Source organism: Quercus suber, unplaced genomic scaffold (genome assembly GCF_002906115.3).
Source record: "Quercus suber isolate HL8 unplaced genomic scaffold, Cork oak 2.0 scaffold_38, whole genome shotgun sequence".
NCBI classification, from domain to species: domain Eukaryota; kingdom Viridiplantae; phylum Streptophyta; class Magnoliopsida; order Fagales; family Fagaceae; genus Quercus; species Quercus suber.
Genome location: NW_027069503.1, coordinates 530,756 through 550,827, shown reverse-complemented (window position 1 = coordinate 550,827; position 20,072 = coordinate 530,756). Strand labels below are relative to the sequence as shown.

At 32.2% G+C, this 20,072-nt stretch overlaps 1 long non-coding RNA gene across 1 annotated transcript; it reads right to left on the bottom strand.

The window, feature by feature from the left end:
* Positions 1-2,047: 2,047 nt before the first annotated feature.
* Positions 2,048-4,856, bottom strand: LOC136066531 (uncharacterized). Its single transcript, XR_010628024.1, has 4 exons — positions 4,640-4,856; positions 3,518-3,603; positions 2,692-3,020; positions 2,048-2,392 (listed from the first exon to the last, which is right to left on the bottom strand). It is a non-coding gene; the product is annotated as an uncharacterized LOC136066531 (long non-coding RNA).
* Positions 4,857-20,072: the final 15,216 nt, after the last annotated feature.

Here is a 20,072-nt window from a genome sequence, read left to right as displayed (position 1 = left end):
AGGACTAGAAAATCTTAAAAGAAATGCATAAATAACCATCTCACCAATAAAGCCCACCAATTATGTATAACATCTGTGTGCTTCAGCATTGCAAAATTGTGATGTTTTGGCTTACGTAATTAGGTATTTCTTTTCTCTCTTATATGCCCATGCATACTATGCTTAAAAGAAAAATATGCAAAGAAAAATAAAAGCAGAAAGAAACAAAATGTTTCTAAAATGGTTGCAAACATGTTTTTAGGAGATGTAAGAGCTATAAGATGTATCTCAAAGGTGATAGTCCCCATTAAACAATTATGATTGTGTGTGAGTGTATTTGATTTTCTCATATCTCAAATTTTCATAATATGAGACACTTATGCACTCTTGCTATGTTTCACACACAACACGCAAATTCTATTCTATGTTTCATACATGTGCAGATACAATATGATTTGGCCATCACAGGAGATACATGTGTTAATATATGCTCACTATACTATCTTAACTTGTTTTTGAAAAATAAGGAATGCTTTGCATCTAGAGTTTGAGGTGCATTTAAGTGCTTAACATGTTGCTTGGATGCTTGTTTGAGTATGCTATCATGTTGCATTCATCTTGTGTGTTTTTTTCTTCCTTGGAAAACCTTCCTTTTGTCTTCTCGATAGCTGCTTAATACCTTCTCGACAACAACTCAATACAAGTCCCTTCTATCGAAATTTTTGGGTTTGACCTCGATAGCTTCTCGACAGCTAGGTCGATCCATCGAGCCAAATTTTTGTGCTCTCTATCTGCTCGACACATCCTCAATAGATTCTCGATCCATCGAGGTTTTTAGGCTTCAGCTCAACAGCTTCTCGATCTGTTGAGACCCTCTTGCATGCATTTTTTTCACATATTTTGCATCTTTCTATTATCTTGTCATCCATAATGTCTTATTTCATTACATTCATGCATTTATATGGATTCCTTGTGCCCCCTTGATCATCTTTGATCATCTTTATGTTTCTTGAGTGAAATTTTACAGCTTCTTGTACCCTTTGTCAATCATGACAAAAAGGGGGAGAAAATGTGGTTTCTTTTTAAGATTCTACATGTTAGGGGGAGAAATACATGTCTTTGTAAAGGGGAGTTGTGTTTCATCTTGTTAAGGGGAGTGTTTACCTCTTTTGTTGTTATAGGAGCTTCTTTTAGCTTCTTGTACACCGATCTTGTGACAATTTTTACATACATTGTGTTTATCTTTAATATATATATGATGATGTATGTCTTTTCACCTATATTTACATGTGTTGTTTTTTCTCTCTCTTTATACACATGTTTCTTTATGTATGCAACTTTTATTTATGTTTCACACATGATGCCTTGTTGAGTCTTGTTTAAGTGTTTCACAAAGACAGGTTGTAAAAGTCTACCATGCCATGAACCATTTTCTTGCAAAGTTTTTCAAGAGTTTGTAGTAGAAAAAGATTTATTTTGTAATACAACAAGTGGTTATGAGTTGAGTGATTTAAGACTTCTCTCATGATTATCTATTTTGTTGTGATTTTGTCACGAATTGCCAAAAGGGAGATTGTTAAGGATATATTTTATGTAATTGGCTAGTCCTTTGACAAAATGCACTTTACTTGTAATTGGGTAGATCTAGAATGGGTTTAGTACTTCAAGAAACAAGAGTTCAAGTCAAGTGTTAAAGTCATAAAGATTGGACCAAGAAATAAGTGAAAAAAAGTTGTTCAATAAAGCTCGACAAATACCTTGACAAAAATGGTATCTATTGAGACTTAAGAACAAAGCTTGACAGAAGCTAAATCTGTCAAGATCTACGAAATCAAAATTTTCAGATCTGATTTTCGACTCATGCTAACATGTATGTGTTTCTTTTCTCACAACCCTAAACATATATAAGGTTTATTTTAAAGTATACGAAGAACACATGCATTGAGTGACCTAATGTCACGCCCCAAACCCAAAAGGGTCCAAAGCATGAAAGACCGAGCCTTCAAGAGGTATTGTAGTGAATTTTTTTTTTTCTTTCCATTTGGTAAAATAAATAAATATATTGATCTCTCCACAAAATAATTCAAAGCTCTATGACACACTTATAAGCAATATGAACTACAAATTGTGTGTCTCCAAATATACATGAAAATCCAAAACTCCAAATAAATAAACACAAAATCACGATCCTCTCTAAGATACATAATCTCAACAGAAAATTCTAGGCCTATCATGCTCAAGGCTAACAAACCTCAAGAGCCCAACCTCCAGGAGAATTAGCTATGGCCTCGAATAATTAAGTAAATTGAGTCACCAACCAATAATAGCATAAATCTCTCAATTAGCATAATGCTCCAATCACCACCAATAAAATGAGCTCTATGCTCGAGGTATAGCAAATTTATCTGAAAAACTGTTGGAGAGTAGGATGAGCTAAAGCCCAGTAAGTAGCATAATTAATGGGGGTGGGGGAAATGCAAGTTTCATGATGATAAATAGTTTGCAAAACATGTTTTAGTTTGGAAAATTGCTAACTGAATACTGTAAGATCATTTTCAATAATAGTGTAACAAGAATGATTAAATGATGAAACACAAAGTTTTTCAAAATAATACCATGAAACTATATATTATAATCTATGAGCACTAATAATATAATTCCAAAGTCATAAAATCTAACATATGGTAATTTATCACAAATATACCACACTACCTCATAGACCAATCAGGGGATCCACCCATTCACAACTGGCATGATATTGTCCTCTCTGTTATGCAGACTCTTGGCCATATGGACAACAGCCTCACCCATACCCTTAAGGTTTTTCTCTCCTCCCATGGGCAGCAGGAAGAGTGCGTCAAATAGGACCTCTTTTGCATGTGGTCTTTTGGCCCCATGGGCAGCAGCCTCACCCATTCACAATCAAGGAACCTTTTTCCCCCATGGGCAGTAGGGAAGAAGGCATCATCCAAAGCGAAAAAGAACTGACCTGAATCTGATTTCGTTGTCACAAATACTATGGAAACCAAATTTGGTGATCACTGGGAAATCACACATGGCATAGTGTTAAAACCACATAAAACTCACAGATTACATATACTTTAAAACACATAGTTTATATCTAGGTAATTTCAGAAAATCCTTAAATAATCTAAATTCTACAAAGTTTGTAAGGTTTTCAACTTCATTCTTGTCAAAAGATTTTCTATCAATTTCCCACATAACAAGACAAGATAAGCGTCATTAATTTTCTAATATACCATAAAATCCATGATTTCCTTATCAAAGATTAAATAAAAGATGTTCATTTTTCCATATCAACAATTCATGCATTTCATATATATAATCTGTGAGCATTTCCAAATGCAATACCAAATATGATGCATTTTCACATATATAATCATATATATATTAAGGTTACAACACAATAGTTTTTAGGAAAGTATAGTTTCCATAGGCAGTTTCCAAAAGCATGTCTAACCCAAAAACAACATTTATACATGGTTATTTTTTAAAATCCCATTAAAAAGCTACTTACCTCAGCAGTCCAATCCAAATTAACCTCAACTAGGCACTGCATTCAACCAATCAAGTTACTAGTTTCATCACCAAGTATGTTGGAACCTAGAAGCACAAGTATCAAGCCTATTAATAACAAGGCCTACTACAAAATTCCACTATCAAATTGTCTCCATAAATCGGAAAAGATTCCTTCAAAAATCAAACCTAAGGCCGTAAAGCCTAGATTGACCATCCCAAGACAAGTACCCCTACCCAAACGAGAACCAAACAAACATCCAAGAAACTCATAATGTTGACACAACCAAAACATTTTAAATTCACTACCGCAAAAATGTGCATCATAAGATAATATAACATACTCATGAATCTCTTTGAGTACAAAATAATATATTTAAGCCAAGATAAGATCAACCGAGGTTTGGGATTAATTCCACAATTTCTCAACATTTTAGTCTTACCATCAGATTCAGTACATAGCAGGGCAGCCATTTTGTAAAACATTTTTGGTCAATGAAAAGTTATCCAATTAATTCAAAACTTTAAGGGAACATTCCCCTATATGTATACAATGTACCACAGACAATTCAGCCCAAAATGATTTTTCTGTAATTTACTAAAAATCATGCATTGCGGCTGACTCAAATCTGTCATGACAGCTTTCGAAAATTGCTATAGTTGTAAGACTAACCCAAATTATTTGAGAATTTAGTCACATTAAAACCACCAGATTTAAAGCATATTAAAAACAAGGAATCAAACCCAAAAATCTCATATAAACAACTTATCAAACACTTGGTATGCAAAAGCACATGCTCACACTTAACTTGCATAAATCCATAGTTATCACTTCACTGACACTCACATTTTCCAAAGTCATTTAAAATGCAAAGAACACACTTCCAAAAATCAACCCAAACTTCCACAAAATCAACCTAGACGATTGCTCAAGGAACCCAAATTTTAACCACAGAGAAACCCCAAATGATCACCATTTGTAAAACCCTTAACCATTTAACAATTAAGTCCACCAAATCAAAAACCCATGTACTCAATCACATGTATATCACTCAAGTAGCTTAGATTAGAAAGAAATCTTACAACAACTTGAAAAGCTACCAAAATAGTTATGGAGTTTTACCTTTAAAGTCTGAGATAATGGAGCGTATGGGGTCTCTAATGGGGTTCTCCGGTGAAATCTGCCAAAATTGGTGGTAGATGGCTGGTTTACAAGTGAGTGAGTGAGAGAAATAGAGGGAGCTAGAGTGTGTAGGTGTGTGGGCTTCGGTGGGTGGGTGAGATAGAAAGATAGAGAAACAGAGAGAAGGGGCATATGTATGGTGATAAGAGAAAGGGAGTGTGTTGATGGGAGCACTGTGGACCACTTGTTCCAAAATATCTTGGGATCAAATTACAACTTTACCCTTAAAGTTTCTCCCATATTTAAATTGGCCCATTCCAAAATTAACTAGATACTAACACACGCCCAAATATTCAAAACTCCTCCATAAAATAGTTAACTACACTGATTAAAAAAAATAAAGTCCAATTCAAATATTATTCTCATTGGAAAAATTGTTTTTTTTAAAATATCTACGGTGTTACACCTAGTGTCTTATTCTCTCTGCAAGAAGTTACTGCGTTTTTTACGTCTTAGGGTTTTGTAATCAAGTACTTCTTGATCTTCATTGTTGATGAAGTACTTCTTGATCTTCATTGTTGATAAAGTGAAGAAATTTGCAGCCAATAACATCTTCAAGTTGCTAGAATTAGTCACGTACTGGGATCTGTGCATCATTGGTTAGTCACGTACTGAGATTCGTGCAAAAGGATGACGTTCATATATTGAAGAGTTCAGAGGTTCTGAAGCAGAAGAAGGTTTCTATTGTAAGCTCATCTACGGGGATTGTAAAGTCTAGGGATAAAGGTTTTATATTAGATTTGAAACTTCTCTTTGCTATAGTGAATTGCTTTTCAAAAAGGTTTCCCCTTAGGTTTTTCACTATGAAACTAGTTTGTTTCATTAGTTTTCCTAGGTCATTATATCTTGTCTTATTTACTATTCTGCTGTGTATGATATTAACATGATATTGATGTTTGTTTGTTTTAACAAGATTTATTCATAATAAATCTAATTAAAAACTTGGGTTTAAAACTTATTAATTCTATTAACCAGGGTTTAAATTTCCCAACAGAGTCTATGACATCTTCAATGGTATCACTTTATGTTTTATAAGATGTAATATAAACTATGTGTTTGGCAAAAATTATTTTTGCCAACTTATTTTTACTATTATTCATAGGCCCTGCTGCACTTTTTGGTACTATTTATAGGTTCTACTATATTATTTCAACTAATTTTACCTTTATCTATAGTAGTTTCAGCAAAAAAATTTCAATTTCAACAAAATAAGCAAATCCCAAACAAACCCATAATACTATTAATTCTTGTAATGTTTTAATATATACTGTATATAATATAGCAAGGACATGATCAAAATAACATATAATGATGTCTTTCGTGATCAAACCAAATGTATCAAGATAGAATGACATTTTTTCGTCCCCGTGTGCGCAAAGGAGTCATTGTCATGCCTTTCATTACTTCACACATACAAGTTGCAAACTTTTTGATGAAGTCTCAATCCACTACTCACCTTCGCTACTTAGTATCCAAATTAGTTATCACAAGCAAGTGTGATACAATGATAAGAAGCTTTCAAAAAGACTCGGCACTTCAAACTAAGTGCCAACAGGTCGTGAGTTATTTGAGTACTAGTATTGACTTATAGTTTCTAATATGCAAAAATTATGATAATTGCGGTCGAATAGTGGCATGCCTTTGTGCGTACATTGGCAATGCCCGTGGACTTACCAAAAAGCCCAAATGATATATATATATATATATATATCCAAAGGTTCCATGGCTTTTGAAAGAAGTTTGTAATGTGTTTTTGTGTTAGAACTCATTTATCTTTCTCTAGTATGTGTATGTAAATTTGTTTCTTAAAAAAAATAAAAAAAAAAGCTTATGCTTATGTGATTTATTATTTGTCCCATTTTTTTTTTAAAAAAAAAAAAAAGCTTATGCTTATGTGATTTATTATTTGTCCCTTTTTTTTTTTTTTGGCAGATGCTATTTATCTATTAAATTTTAAACCATCGGTATTACTCAACCACTCGGAACTTGGAAGCAGTCAAGCAGCCATCTTAAAATTGGTAGTTAAACCATATAGGGATCTAAATAACTTTTTTTTTCATATATCAAAATACTTACTTTTACAAACAAAAAAATAGAATCGACCATATATTATTTATAATTTTACTTTGAAATTCAGCCTTGTTGGGTACTCGTGCTGCCCTTATTTATTCCTACTAAAGGTTTTTTCTTTTTCTTTTTTGGGTAGTTGTCTGGTTTTCGTCCTATAACACTGCAATTTATTAAAAATAAAGGTATGCGTGTTCCGGAAATTTTGATGATCTGTTTTAAACTTGACTTACTTAAATGATAAAAGGATCATTTTTTTTAAAAGCATGCATGTTTTGGAAATTTTTTATTATTCAATTCTAATTTTTCCTTATGAAAACAACTTATTATTGGGCCACAAAGTTCTTAACAATAAGTTCTACATAGTTCTTGAGTTAGACCAAAAGCTCGAGAACACTAAAAAAGATATTTATCTCAAGCAAATTTTTCTCGTTACTCCAAAAAAAAAAAAAAGAAATAGAGAATATATTTGACATATGCAGCAAGGATATTAAGGACCTGGTTGGTTTGAATTTCTCAAGTGGTTTAAATCATTAAAAAATGATTTATTTTTGTTTTTATCTTCTTTGAATTAATAAGATGACGAACTTTTTAAAGTGAAAAATCCATAGAAGTTACAATTACTTGAACATGGAGGGAAAAAAAAACACATCGAAAATGCTGATCAGACAGGCCCCGACATGTATATAGCTAGAGCAGCTATACCTCGACAGTTTATCATACTAATAAAGAAAGTGGCAAATGATAGAAGATTTCTTAACTAGTTGGAACTCAAACTTCTATACTTTTGAATATTTGAATCAAACATCGTAAAGCAAAAGGCCCAACAGAAGCTATTAAGATGTACCGAAATCTAAAAGATTCATCAAGCGTGACAGCAAATACCGCAGATGCATAAGTAACAAGCATTGAAGCTGTCGCAAACCATACTTCTAAATGGAAAGGGAACCTATATGTGAGGGACATAATGACAAGAACCGATGTTGAAAGAGCCGAGGTGTTAGAAAACAAGAAAACATAGTAGGCTTGTTTTTGAGACGCATAAATTGCTCTCCCTGCTTTTTGTCCATATGAACCATATTTATCATCTTGCCAAACCCCTCCAGGGGGTTAACCCCAGCTTGAAAGGTCACTGCAGCAATGAGTGTGACAACTACTAAGAGAACGTTTCGCGCATCGTTTGGCGAGTCCCTTCCTCATATTGGAAATATCTGAACCAGCTCTTTGGAGTTGGAAGAGGAGGGCTAGCCATTTTCCTCAAGAAATAACAATGTACCTATATTCCAATGCTTGTGTCAATGATTGAAAGATAGAGTTTATATATATATATATAGAGAGAGAGAGAGAGAGAGAGCAACTAGTAATATTTTTATACGCCCTTTGTTGTTATGATAAGTTTTATCTGTCTGCATATATAATTTCCAGTTGTGACTATTTCAAAATGTATGTCCATTAAAGTAATTTTATTTAAGGTTCAGGGAATATTTCTTTCTAATTCCTTACATTTACTAGTTCAAAGTGAGAAAACTGGGAGTTAGTCTTTAGTTATCCAGTGAAGTCAATTTTACACAACTAAGAAGAAGGGGCGAAAAGAGTTTGCTTTTGTTAAATATGATTTTGTGGCCCAAAAAAAAAAAATACAGAAAATAAAAGTCAAATTTAGGTTTGGGGAGCCTATGCCAATCGTGGTCAATGTGTTTAGTCCTCCTTTAAAATTCAAAGTCTACTATTATTTTTTATTGAGAAAAGTTAATAGGTGCCCTAACGAAGGATATTGAGATATAGAAAATATTTTTTCAAATATTTTATAAGAGAAAAAAATGTAATTAATTTTTTGAACAGCTTATTATTTTTTTCATAAAAACGATAATAAAACTTTTTTTGAATAGTTTATTAACAAATATCATAAGATCATCTATTAAGCCACATTTTAAAATAAATAAAAAATAAAAAATTAACCATTTGTAGTAAGAATCTGAAGACGGAGAGCAAGGATTCTAATAGTGTCTCATGATCATCAGTATTTGACTCAGTCACTGCCTTAGCTGGCGTAGCTAGAGACTCTAATTAATTGTAAGGTTATGAAGGTTCGGGCTAAATTGCATGGAAAGTGCTCCCATTTCCAAGCTGAAGCTGCTGCACTCTTGCGGGCAGTTCAAACTGCTGCAAGCAATGGAGCTATTTCATTTTTGACGGTGACACTAAAGTTTGTTTTGAGCCCTTAATTTCCAGAGACCTCCCATCTAATTGGTCCTTAAGTAACACCATTTGTAATATTATTAGTATCTCTAAGTTTTGTCTTTGTTTTAGTTTCCATTGGGTTAAGCAGGTATGCAACTCTGTGGTTCATACGCCAGCAAAGCTTGCTATACGCTACAACATTTCTTTTTATTTCAATAACGATAATCTGCCTGCAGAACTTGTCTCTGCTTGTAAGGTAGACTATCCTCATGCATGTTTCCCTTGTTTAATGTTAATAGAAGATCATTAACCAAAAAAAAAAAAGACAACGACCAAGGAAGAAGGAACAACAAACAAGTGCTGGCAAGACAAAGTCAAGAGCCTCTCATCAGGTCAGCCTTGTGATCATGAATCCAACAAGTCAAGCGCTGGGAAGCCCTCCTTTTCTTTCGCTTTTGTTGAATGCTGCGTGGTAAACGAAGCCGTAAATGATGAATAAGAATCGTTAAGATTAATGGACTAGATGAGGACTCAGGAAAATAAAAATATGTAATAAAAAGAACTAGATGAGGAAGCTTCCAATATCAAACATGGATGACACTTCATGATGCTAGGCTCGATCGTTTACTTGTTCGTATATAATATAATTAACCTACAATGAAAATGGAATAATAATCTTACACTCTAAATAACATAACTGCTATTCATCATCGTTTTTACTCTGTTTTTTTACCACCCATTACAGATAACCTTCTTTTTTTCTTTTCTTTTTTTGAGGAACACCCATTAGAGATAACTTAGTAATTATTTATGGACCAAATGTTGGTGGTGTGGGGACTTGATGTTTTCGTCCATTGCATTTGCTATTATTAATTTTTTTTTTTTTTTTAAAGATACAATACGGTTTGAATTTAAAGTATTTGCTTCATAATTATTGTTCTTTATTATTAAATTAAAACACTAATTAATTTTTAGTGTAAGCATAATTTGAATTAATAAGTAAGATCCATATTTGACAACAATTTTTTTTTTTTTTTTGAGAAACGACAACAATTAATTTTACTAGTGTAACTAATTGAAATCCACCCATCTATTATTTGGTTAATAGTAGTATTATTTTGATAATTTTTATAGTTTGATGTTATCTTGGAAACTGAACTTAATTTATAGTCTTTCAATGAGAACAAAGAGTCATGGTAATTGCTTGGAAAATCTTACATTTATTATTATTATTATTATCAATAGCCTACAATAATGTGAGGCAAGATTTTGTCAAGTACAAAAAAGCCTTGTAACTTTATTGGCACCTCCCTATGTATAAAAAGTTTAAGAGTTTAGGAGGGAAATGATTCGAGAAAAAAAAAAGTTTTCTTTATTAGTTCATTTAGTCCTCCACCTCATAAAAAATTTTGAATCTATGTCAATGCATTAATTACATGAAATTTAATAGGGAAAAATATATCATGCATCGAATGCATGAGTCCTCCATCTCACATGAGGTGTACTAATATTTATATAAAATGAATTTATGTGATAGATTTTTAAAAAAATTATGTAAGAAATAATGTATTTGGAATACTTATGATAAAAAAAAATTTAAAAAAAAAAAAAAAGAAGATAAAAACAATTGATTTTGGAATATGAAATTCCTTCTCATATGCAGTTGTTTTGGCAACAATTGAAACAAAAATATCAATAATAAACAAGGCAAATTTAATAACACGTTCAATAAAAATAGAAAATGTATACGTGTGTGACTAATATTGCATATTCTAATTTATTATTCTTACGAATTTACATTTACAAACTCCTTTAATGACATAATGTATATGTGTGTTTGACCAATATTGTAATAAACTAATTTAATTATGTAATTAAACAAAGTATTAATAGGGTATATACATTTATTTTCATATATTAATTATTTACTAGCTTGTAACTCTATGTATATGCATAAATATACTTAAAAATATACAATAAGATACATTATATAATTCTTATATATATAATTTAAATATTATTGGTAGTCATTTTTATATTTTATTAACTCTCTAAAAAAATTTGTAAGGATATTATTAGGTATAAAATGTAAATTGTTCATTTTTTTTTTTTATTGTGAAACACTTTTTGTTTTTTACGATTCATTTATTCTAGACTCTTTGGTTTTTGTACTTAATAACTCACTTGGATGAATATTTATGATATGATCCTACAGTTGATTCTAAAATTAAGAAATAAAACTCTTTAAAAATAAATAATTTAGGACACATGATGCAAAATTGAAACTTTAATTTGGAATTTTAATTTGAGTTTCTCTCAGTTTCACCTATTATTATATATATAGATATATAGATAGGTGGTGATTTAATTATTTATGTAAAATGATTTTTCATAAATAAGAATTAATTTATTTTAAAAATAATATTCTTATTCAAATTTAGTTACTTATTTGGAAATAATTGAAACAAAGTCCTAAAAAAATTAACAAACGTTCAAGAGTATAAAAAATAATTGGCAAAAATACTATTTTGATCCTTACATTTTGGAGTCACAATTAATTCGATGCCTACATTTTGGTAGCAATCAATTTGGTTCCTATAATTTTCAACTTGCAATCAATTTGATCTTTACCGTTAACTTATTAATAAAAAAAGCCTACGTGGCAAATGATGTGCACTATGACACACTTGGCCCAACCAAATTTAGCCATATCGATTAAAAAACTGAGCCATATCCACGATAGCAAATTTAACAAAACCATCCACTTTCTCCATTAGACATCCAACAAGACCAACACTACTTTCTCCTGTCCCTCCATTCTTTTCCATCCGTTCTTCATCACCCTCCATCACCACCATCACCAATACCATCTCCACCATCCCATCCCCTTTAGTTGCCTCTCCTTTTCGATTACTCTGCTCCTTACACTTTTCCTTGTGCGGATTAGCACCTGGCAAGTTGCCTTGCTTGACTTGATGTCTGCCTTAATAGCTTCATCAAAGAGATGAAGATGAGGAGTAACAGAGGAATGACTAGAATTGAGTTTGGACAGAGAAGGGATTTGGGTTGGATGAGTAACGAAGAGACAACTAGATCTGTTAATTTTTATAATGTAGATATGACTTGGATTTTTAATTGAGTGGTGATTATGTAGGCCAAACCTTTCTATTATAGGCCACATAAGCTTCTTAGTTCACCCGTTTGCCACATGGCATTTTTTGTTAAAAGTTAATGGTAAGAACAAAATTAATTGCAAGTTAAAATAACAATGATCAATTGATGATATTAAAATGATAGACCAAATTATATGACACAAAATGCAAGCTAAAATGGTGTTTTTGCCAAATAATTTTACACTTATTAAATAAATGAAATAATTAAACATTTGCCCATTCACTCAAGTAATAATTTCATATTCTTAATTATATTAATTCTAACCATTTGCATCCACTTTTTCTAATCACATAATTGAAGTTGACCCCCTTTCCCCCTTTTTTTTTGTTAGGAAAATTCCCCAAATGTTGTAATTCATATAAGTATTACATATACTAAAAGATAATTTGTTACAAAATGAATCGGGCGAAACAGTAGCCAGTAACACAAAAAAGACCAAGAAATAACAAAAAGAAACTAAGGCTTATACCCTTTTAAGGCCACAAAAACCTCCACGAAAAGCCCAACTAGAAAAAGATCACAAAACCTTCACAAGAAAGCCCAACTAGGAAAAGAGCCGAGGCATTACCAGACTGATCCAACTTTCTTAGAATATGACCTATATTTTGTTTATCTCTACTGCCCACTATAAAACAAAGTTACCTAAGTTTTTTTTTTTTTTTTTTTTTTTGAAATAGTTACAATATGTTATTGATCTGCAACTCAACCCTTTTCTCNTTTACTCACCTAAGGTTTGACCAAAATTTAAAATGCCTACTTGTAATTTGAAATCTTATTATGCAAGTGTTCTGTTAGATTCTTTTTTATCTTATTTGATATTGTATTTTTATATATTTTGTGTTTTTGGAGGAAGGAAACATAAAAGTGGAGCAAAATTACATATTTAACCATGTTTTTACCAAAAGTGAATTACGAAACTCTAACTAAGCTAAATTACCATTTGCCTCTTTGATATTTAACTAAGGGTCCATTTGTTTTTGGGTGAAAATAGTTTCAGGAAATGGTTTTCCGCATTTTCAGGTGTTTGGTTGCGCATGGAAAATAAATTTTCTGGAAATGCATTACCGTTGACCGTGTGACCGGGTGTAAATTGATTTTCGTTTTTATTTTACCTTCAAATCCCATTTTTCGGAAAACAGAGAGAGAGAGAGAGAGAGAGCCGGCAACCCACGAACCCAGAGCCCAGAGCCGGCGACCCACCACCACAAGCCGTCTACCCACGAACCCAAAGCCCAGAGCTGGCAACTCACTACCCACCGATCCTAGAGTCGGTGACCCACGAACCCAGAGCCCAGAGCCTTCGACCCAGACCCAGACCTTCGACCTAGACCTTCGACCCATCGCCTTCAACCTAGACCTTCAACGACCCAGACCTTCGACCCAGATCTCGTCGTCAACCCAGACCCAAACCCAGACCCATCACTCTCTCTTCCTCGATCTCTCAGTTTTGTTTTTTTAAAGTTTGATTATTGTCGTTGTTGTGGTGGTGTGGTGGTGATGTTTTGGTGGTTGTGGATTTTGATTGTCGAAATTTGCTGCCGGAATTTGTTGTTGAATTGGCTGTGATATTGAAATTTTTTGTAATAAAATTTGTTTGGATGCTGAGAAAATAGCTGAGAAAATGTGAAAAAATTGTAAGAAAATAGAATTTTTAGAATAGAACCAAACACATGAAAATATTTTCTACAACAATTTTTATAATACAACCAAACACCTGAAAATATTTTCCTTTCCCCAAAATAGCATTTCTGGAAATTATTTTACGCGAACCCAACAGACCCTAAAACACAAAAGTATTAGTTATATATTTTAGAATGATTGTTAGGTGATTATATTTTGTTGTAAATTTTAACCTTTAAAACAAATACTAGTTTGCCAATTATTATTGCAATGAGGATCTTCATGAACCAGTTAATGCTAGCAACACTTTAAAACGATATCTAAATGGAAAATTAGGTCTTCATGAACCAACGCCACCAAACACTTTAAAGGATCTCTCTACATAGAAATTAACTTTAAAAATCTCAAGTAGCATAACTATACCATATAGACACTTCACTCTATATAGGCAATAATCAATATTCCAAAATGAAAATCAAAAGCATTATGTGAGGGACATGATCACCAATGGCGGCTTTAAAATTATTTTTTAAGAGGGTCAATAAAAAAACATAAATTATATAAAATTTTAAACAAAAGAGAACTTAATATATCAATATCACAAAAAAAAAAAAAAAACAAAAAAAATTGAAATACATAAAGTTTTAAAATTGCTTTCTAAAATGTTTCATATTTTGAAATCGTTACATGATATCTTCATTATTAATCCTATGAGCTACATCTCTTTCAATGTACACAATCAAGCAATCATTCATCAATTGATCTCTCATTTGATTGATTTATTTCAAATTTATTAAGATCTAAATGAGTTTTTTCTAAGGTTTAAGATTAACAAATTTCTACTTTTTTAGGGTTTTTTTTTTTTTGTATTTAAAAAGATCAAGATATTATTAAGATGATCATATTCAAACTTATTTCAGCTAGGTTTAAAAAAAATATCTGAGTTCAGGGTGTTCAAAATTTTATTTTAAGGGGTCAAAACCACAAAAAAAAAAAAAAAAAAAAATGGTAAAACATATTATATGTAATTTTTTTTTTTGGGTCAGTTCAAAGGGTTTAAATGAAACCCCCATGCTCCAAGTGGAGCTACCCCGATGATCACCAAATTAATACTTTCCAGGAGGTTTCAACTTTAACTCATCTTGAAATGTCAAAAACACAATCAATCTCAGCGTGGCTACTAATATTGGAAGAACTTGAACCATTTGATACACATTTTGAATTGGGTTAACTCATTTTTTGTTAAACAATAGATAAGGCTTGCTCTACATGATGTCTTCATAACAAAACGAATTTCGGTAAGTTGGGGATATTTAGTGTGTGCTCTGAACATTTTTTTTTTTTTTTTTTTTTGGATTTTGCAATTGTTTGTTAAATAATGTAATTGTTAGTTGTTACTTTTCTTTTTTCTTTTTAATTTATGAAAAGAGGAATTTATTAAAACAAAACAGAGGAACTACAGAGAAGTAGGACCGCTTACCTTGACCTTGATAATAGACTGATAACAAAGGGGACAACAACCAATATTAAAAGAACCAAATATATTATGCTTGAGAGACCATTTATCTAAGGTGTGGACTGCACCATTAGAATTCGTAGGATTGGAACTCAATTTACAGAAACGACGTAGTCAGCGTGATACCTTAGTTTTTAAATTTTTTTTAATTCAAAGATAGAAATAATTTTAGCATTTACCCCATGAGAACTCTCATTAGTGATAAGACATGGATCTATGCGAGTGAGTGACCCATATATATACATGCTCACACTAGGTCACTTCCACAACTAACGGCATGCCTACAAGGCCTTCATTTGGCGTAGCATAAAGCATTTAACTGCAAATAGTTTCCTTGTCTTCAAGTGTTTGGTATAGTGTAGAATTCTGGTCAAACCAAAGTATTTTCACTTGACTTGGAAAATCAGTTTCCCTAAGACGTAAAATGTTATATATACTCCCATAATTGGGCACAAACATTTTCAATTCTTACTCCCCACCTGCCCAAGCTTGTATCATTTCGACCCAAATCCCTCTATTTTGCTTGTATTTGACTGGAAAAAAAAATTTATTTTCAGAATCCAAATATGTTCAGTTGTACGTCATGGTGCCAATATCTCACCCTACTACGTTCTTTCCTCTCATTCTCGCACTTCTTGGAACGCTGCAATTCTATATAGTTAATTCCTTCTTCGGGTTAGGGAACCTCTGTATTGGTTTTTTTTCTTTTGAATGTGCCCCTAAGTTTTTCATTTCGTCGCTAGTTTTCTATGGTATTTGCATGTTTTATTGTTTATTATTTTATAATTGGTGACTTATATGCTAATGGTAATAAACTAGAAATCAAACTAAATTACATAGTTGATTAATCTTTAAAAAAAATATTTAATAATTTAGTAGTAAATCAACTTGTTAAATTACTTTTCAGCAAGCTTATTAACTACTGTAATTCAGTAGTTACTATACAAGAAAACTCAAACCCCTAATTGATTGCCGCAAGTAAAACATCTTCTTTTAGTAGGAAGGCCTCCCCATATCCTCAGCAACCAAAGTAAAAACCGAGCGAACTCCACAAGAACAATCACTGCCACTAATGCAACCACAACAAATATAGTCCCAAGATTCGTCGGAGCAACATAAAAAACTCCAATTACATATGTAGCAATCATCGCAAGCATGGCGAGCTACAAGCCTGCCTTAAGAGGAAATCCAGTACTTCTGAGGAGTTATATCATGCCAACAGATGCAAAGAACCCTATAGCATTAAAAACAGTGAACACAGCAAAAATTCCTGGCCATGGCAGCTTCTCCAGGTGAGTTATGTCACTGTCGCTATGAGCACCGCGACAACAACCATGAGTGCATTTTGGCTTTCCATTGATGATTCTTCAATTTCTTTTGTTAATTCTGTCCAAATGTTTGATACACGAGAAGGCTCTCAATATCTTTTATGATTTCGGTATGTCCAGCCAATGATGATATGTGTAGTTGTAGACAGTTCTCAACTTAGTTCAGCACAATTTGGTCAAGTAAAAGCGGTGCCTTCAACAAGTAATGAGTGAAATACAATCATGTCATTGTGAGAAGCCGCTCAAATAATCTTGGATCCATCCCTGTATAAAAATATATGTCAGACTGTAAGAGCTTTTGGTTTTTACAACATTAATTGGATTGGAGAAATTATTTTATAGTTTACAAGATGCCCGCTTATCGCGTTTCTCAGGGAATTTTGTAGTGGAAGCATGAGAGTATAGTAGTAAAGTTTTAAAGAAAGGGATTAGTTGCAGTAACTTATTATCTTCTATTAGAGCCACGTCAAATATCAGGGTCAAATAAAAAATAAAAATAAAAATAAATTTGAGAAATCATTAAAAAAAAAAAGTGTGTGTATATATATATATATATATATTAGCCGCATCACATGTGCTTCACGCGTGCAAATAGGCTTTTATTTTTTTTGGTTTAGTGTCATAATTTTTCACTCATTCTAATTTGATATTTACATTTTTTTTTTCCTATAAAAATTGTGCATCTAAGACTACTGATATAGCTAGAAGTGTCATAAAGTTAGCTATAAAAAATGAACAAATCCACATATAAACATATGATTTCAATGTTATTTCGATGTTTATTTTTTGTAGCTAACCTTATGACCCTTCTAGCTATATTATTAGTCTTAAATGTACAATTTCTGTAGAAAAAATGTAAATCTTAAATTAGAATGAGTGAAAAATTATAACACTAAACTAAAAAATGCCACATCGCATGCGCGAAACGCGTGTGATGAGGCCAGTATATTCGCAAGTGCAATGAGGCTAGTATATTGAAAGGTAGTCTCCTTCTAATTAAACAACTTCTATATAATTTTTTTTGTCTGAATTAAACACCTATATAAATTTCTGTCTCTAAATTTAACTCATGTGTTTCTTACTTTTTATCAAACAAAAAAATGTACATCTTCAATTGACTTCTCTATCATGAAGCAATGGATAATTTTGCCTTAGTAGACAACATGTTCATGCATCTTCAAGAGCAACATACTAATCCCGTACTCACTACACACTCACTAAATTAAAATACTATTCCGTGCCTCAAATCCTTTTAGCCAAACCTATGTACAGTGTTTTTGTCAGCACTACCACCTACATCTCCCTTGAATCTCCCTCACCAATCACCACCATAATACTGGGGAAAAAGAACCACAATCAGAAATAGAATTTCCTGAGGGGAAAATAAATCAAATTTAACGTTAGGATAATGAATTATTGTAATGAATAAATTAATGATAAATTCTTTTGTAGACCCCCCCACAATAAGTAAGTCGATCCCTAGAAAACGTGTATAGCCTTAGATGTCTTCAAACCAAAAAAAAAAAAGTATAGCCTTAGGTGAAGGATCCTTACGCTACAAATTAATATGACTGCAGTGAATTAGTAATTTCATAATAATTTTTTAATGTTTTCTTATTTATAAAATAAATAAATAAATAAATAAAAACTTGTTGCCAAGTGAAAATTCAACAAAATTTGGCCATTCAAGCCAAAAAGCTAATTGGGCATATAAAAAATATAAATGTAAATTACATAAAATCATGATACAAATTTTTAATAAAAATTGTAATATTTACGAAAGTGTTTTTCAAAATAGATTTGTCAGGTCTATAGATTAAGATGGTTTCAATAGCTTATTGAATTTGGTTTCAAAAAGAAGAATTTTTAACCAAAGATTTCAACATCTAAAATTGCTTCCAATTGACATTAGTGCTAAACTACTAATAACACAGTACAACTTTCTATGTTTGATTAACACTCCCTTGAAGAAAAAAAAAATCAAGAAAATTGGGCATTACTCACATAGATTTCAACCTCCATTCTTGAACAAATTTTTATTGCTACACTTGTTAAGGGCTTCCACTACAAACAATTGCTCCATTTGCTGGTTTTTGTTTTGCTTTGGTTTGGGCAGCACAATCACCAAAATGTGAAAATAGTTATGGAAACAGGCTTTTGCTTGAGAGACTCATGGTGGTTGGAAACATTTAGATGTGGTGTGATAATTGATAAGCATAACCAGTTAAGAGTAGTAGAAGGTTATGTTAGAGGGAAGTTTATGTTTTGGAGTGGGAGACTTATTAAACGTGTTTGTGTGGGTGTTTGTTTTCTGTTTTTTTTTTTTTTAAATGAAAAATATCAAACATGGATTGCCACTTGCCAATATGGATAATAGTGCGTTTTGAATTTTACAATGGATCTATGTGACCTATTTTCAAGGATGAGGAACGGAGCAATTAACTGGGGAGCCTTTTTTTTTTTTTTTTTTTTTAATCATTGAATTATTAAAAAAAAAAAAAAAAAAAAAACACACAACAACAACAACAGCAACAGCAGACATATAGTTTCTTTGAAGAAGTGGGTTAGTGGGAAAGTGATCTTATTTTGTAGGAAATGTTTTAGGTGAGAGTTAGAGATATACATTGTTATCCTCAAGTTTTGCCCCTACTTAAATGTAGGCTTTAGGGGTATTTTGGAACAAAAAAAAATCCGGACCAAACAAGGAAGCCCTTTAAATAGTAGTATAGATATATATAGTTGTGTGAGGAAGATAGATAGAGAGGAAGAGAGATATATGTTGAATAAGGTGTCTTTATTTGTAATGACTGTTTAAAGTGTTTAAGAACACAACTTCTTCTCAAAACTGAAAATATCACCCAAACAACATTTCTTGTTTTTATCTCCTTGAAAAATTGTTATCAAATATAGGAACAAAACACAAATCATGTCAAATTTGTGGGTTGAAAACTGGTTTTAAACTCAAATTTAAGAAATTAGTAAAGTTTCGAAAACAAAAAACAAAAATCCAGTGACCAAACAGGCCCTTATCTATCGATCATAGGTTTTGAAAAATAGTTGGTAAGCATCTAGCCCTTTTGTCCAAAACTGTGTCAAGTAGGGTTGTCCAACCCACCCAACCTGCTACCACCCAATCCAACTATTTTGGTAGTTGGACGCGAGCCTCGACCTTCAAAAACCCAACATCAGCAAGCCACTTGCAGTCTCATACACCAAAACCTATGAAACCCAACTTCACTAAAAAACATCAAGTCCAACGATTTTAAGCTTTTCAACTAGATGTGACGGATTTTGACAATAAAACAACTAGATCCGGTAGAGATATACCAGATTCAATGAGTTCACCACACGATTTGGCAAAAATCTCTTCGGATTTAACAAGATCTTGCCAAATTTGAAGAGATCTTGCCAATTTTCAGCGATTTTCGGCTTCACCCGAGAGTTACCTGAACCGCCCAACCCATTAGTCTTACAGGTCAAATGCAAG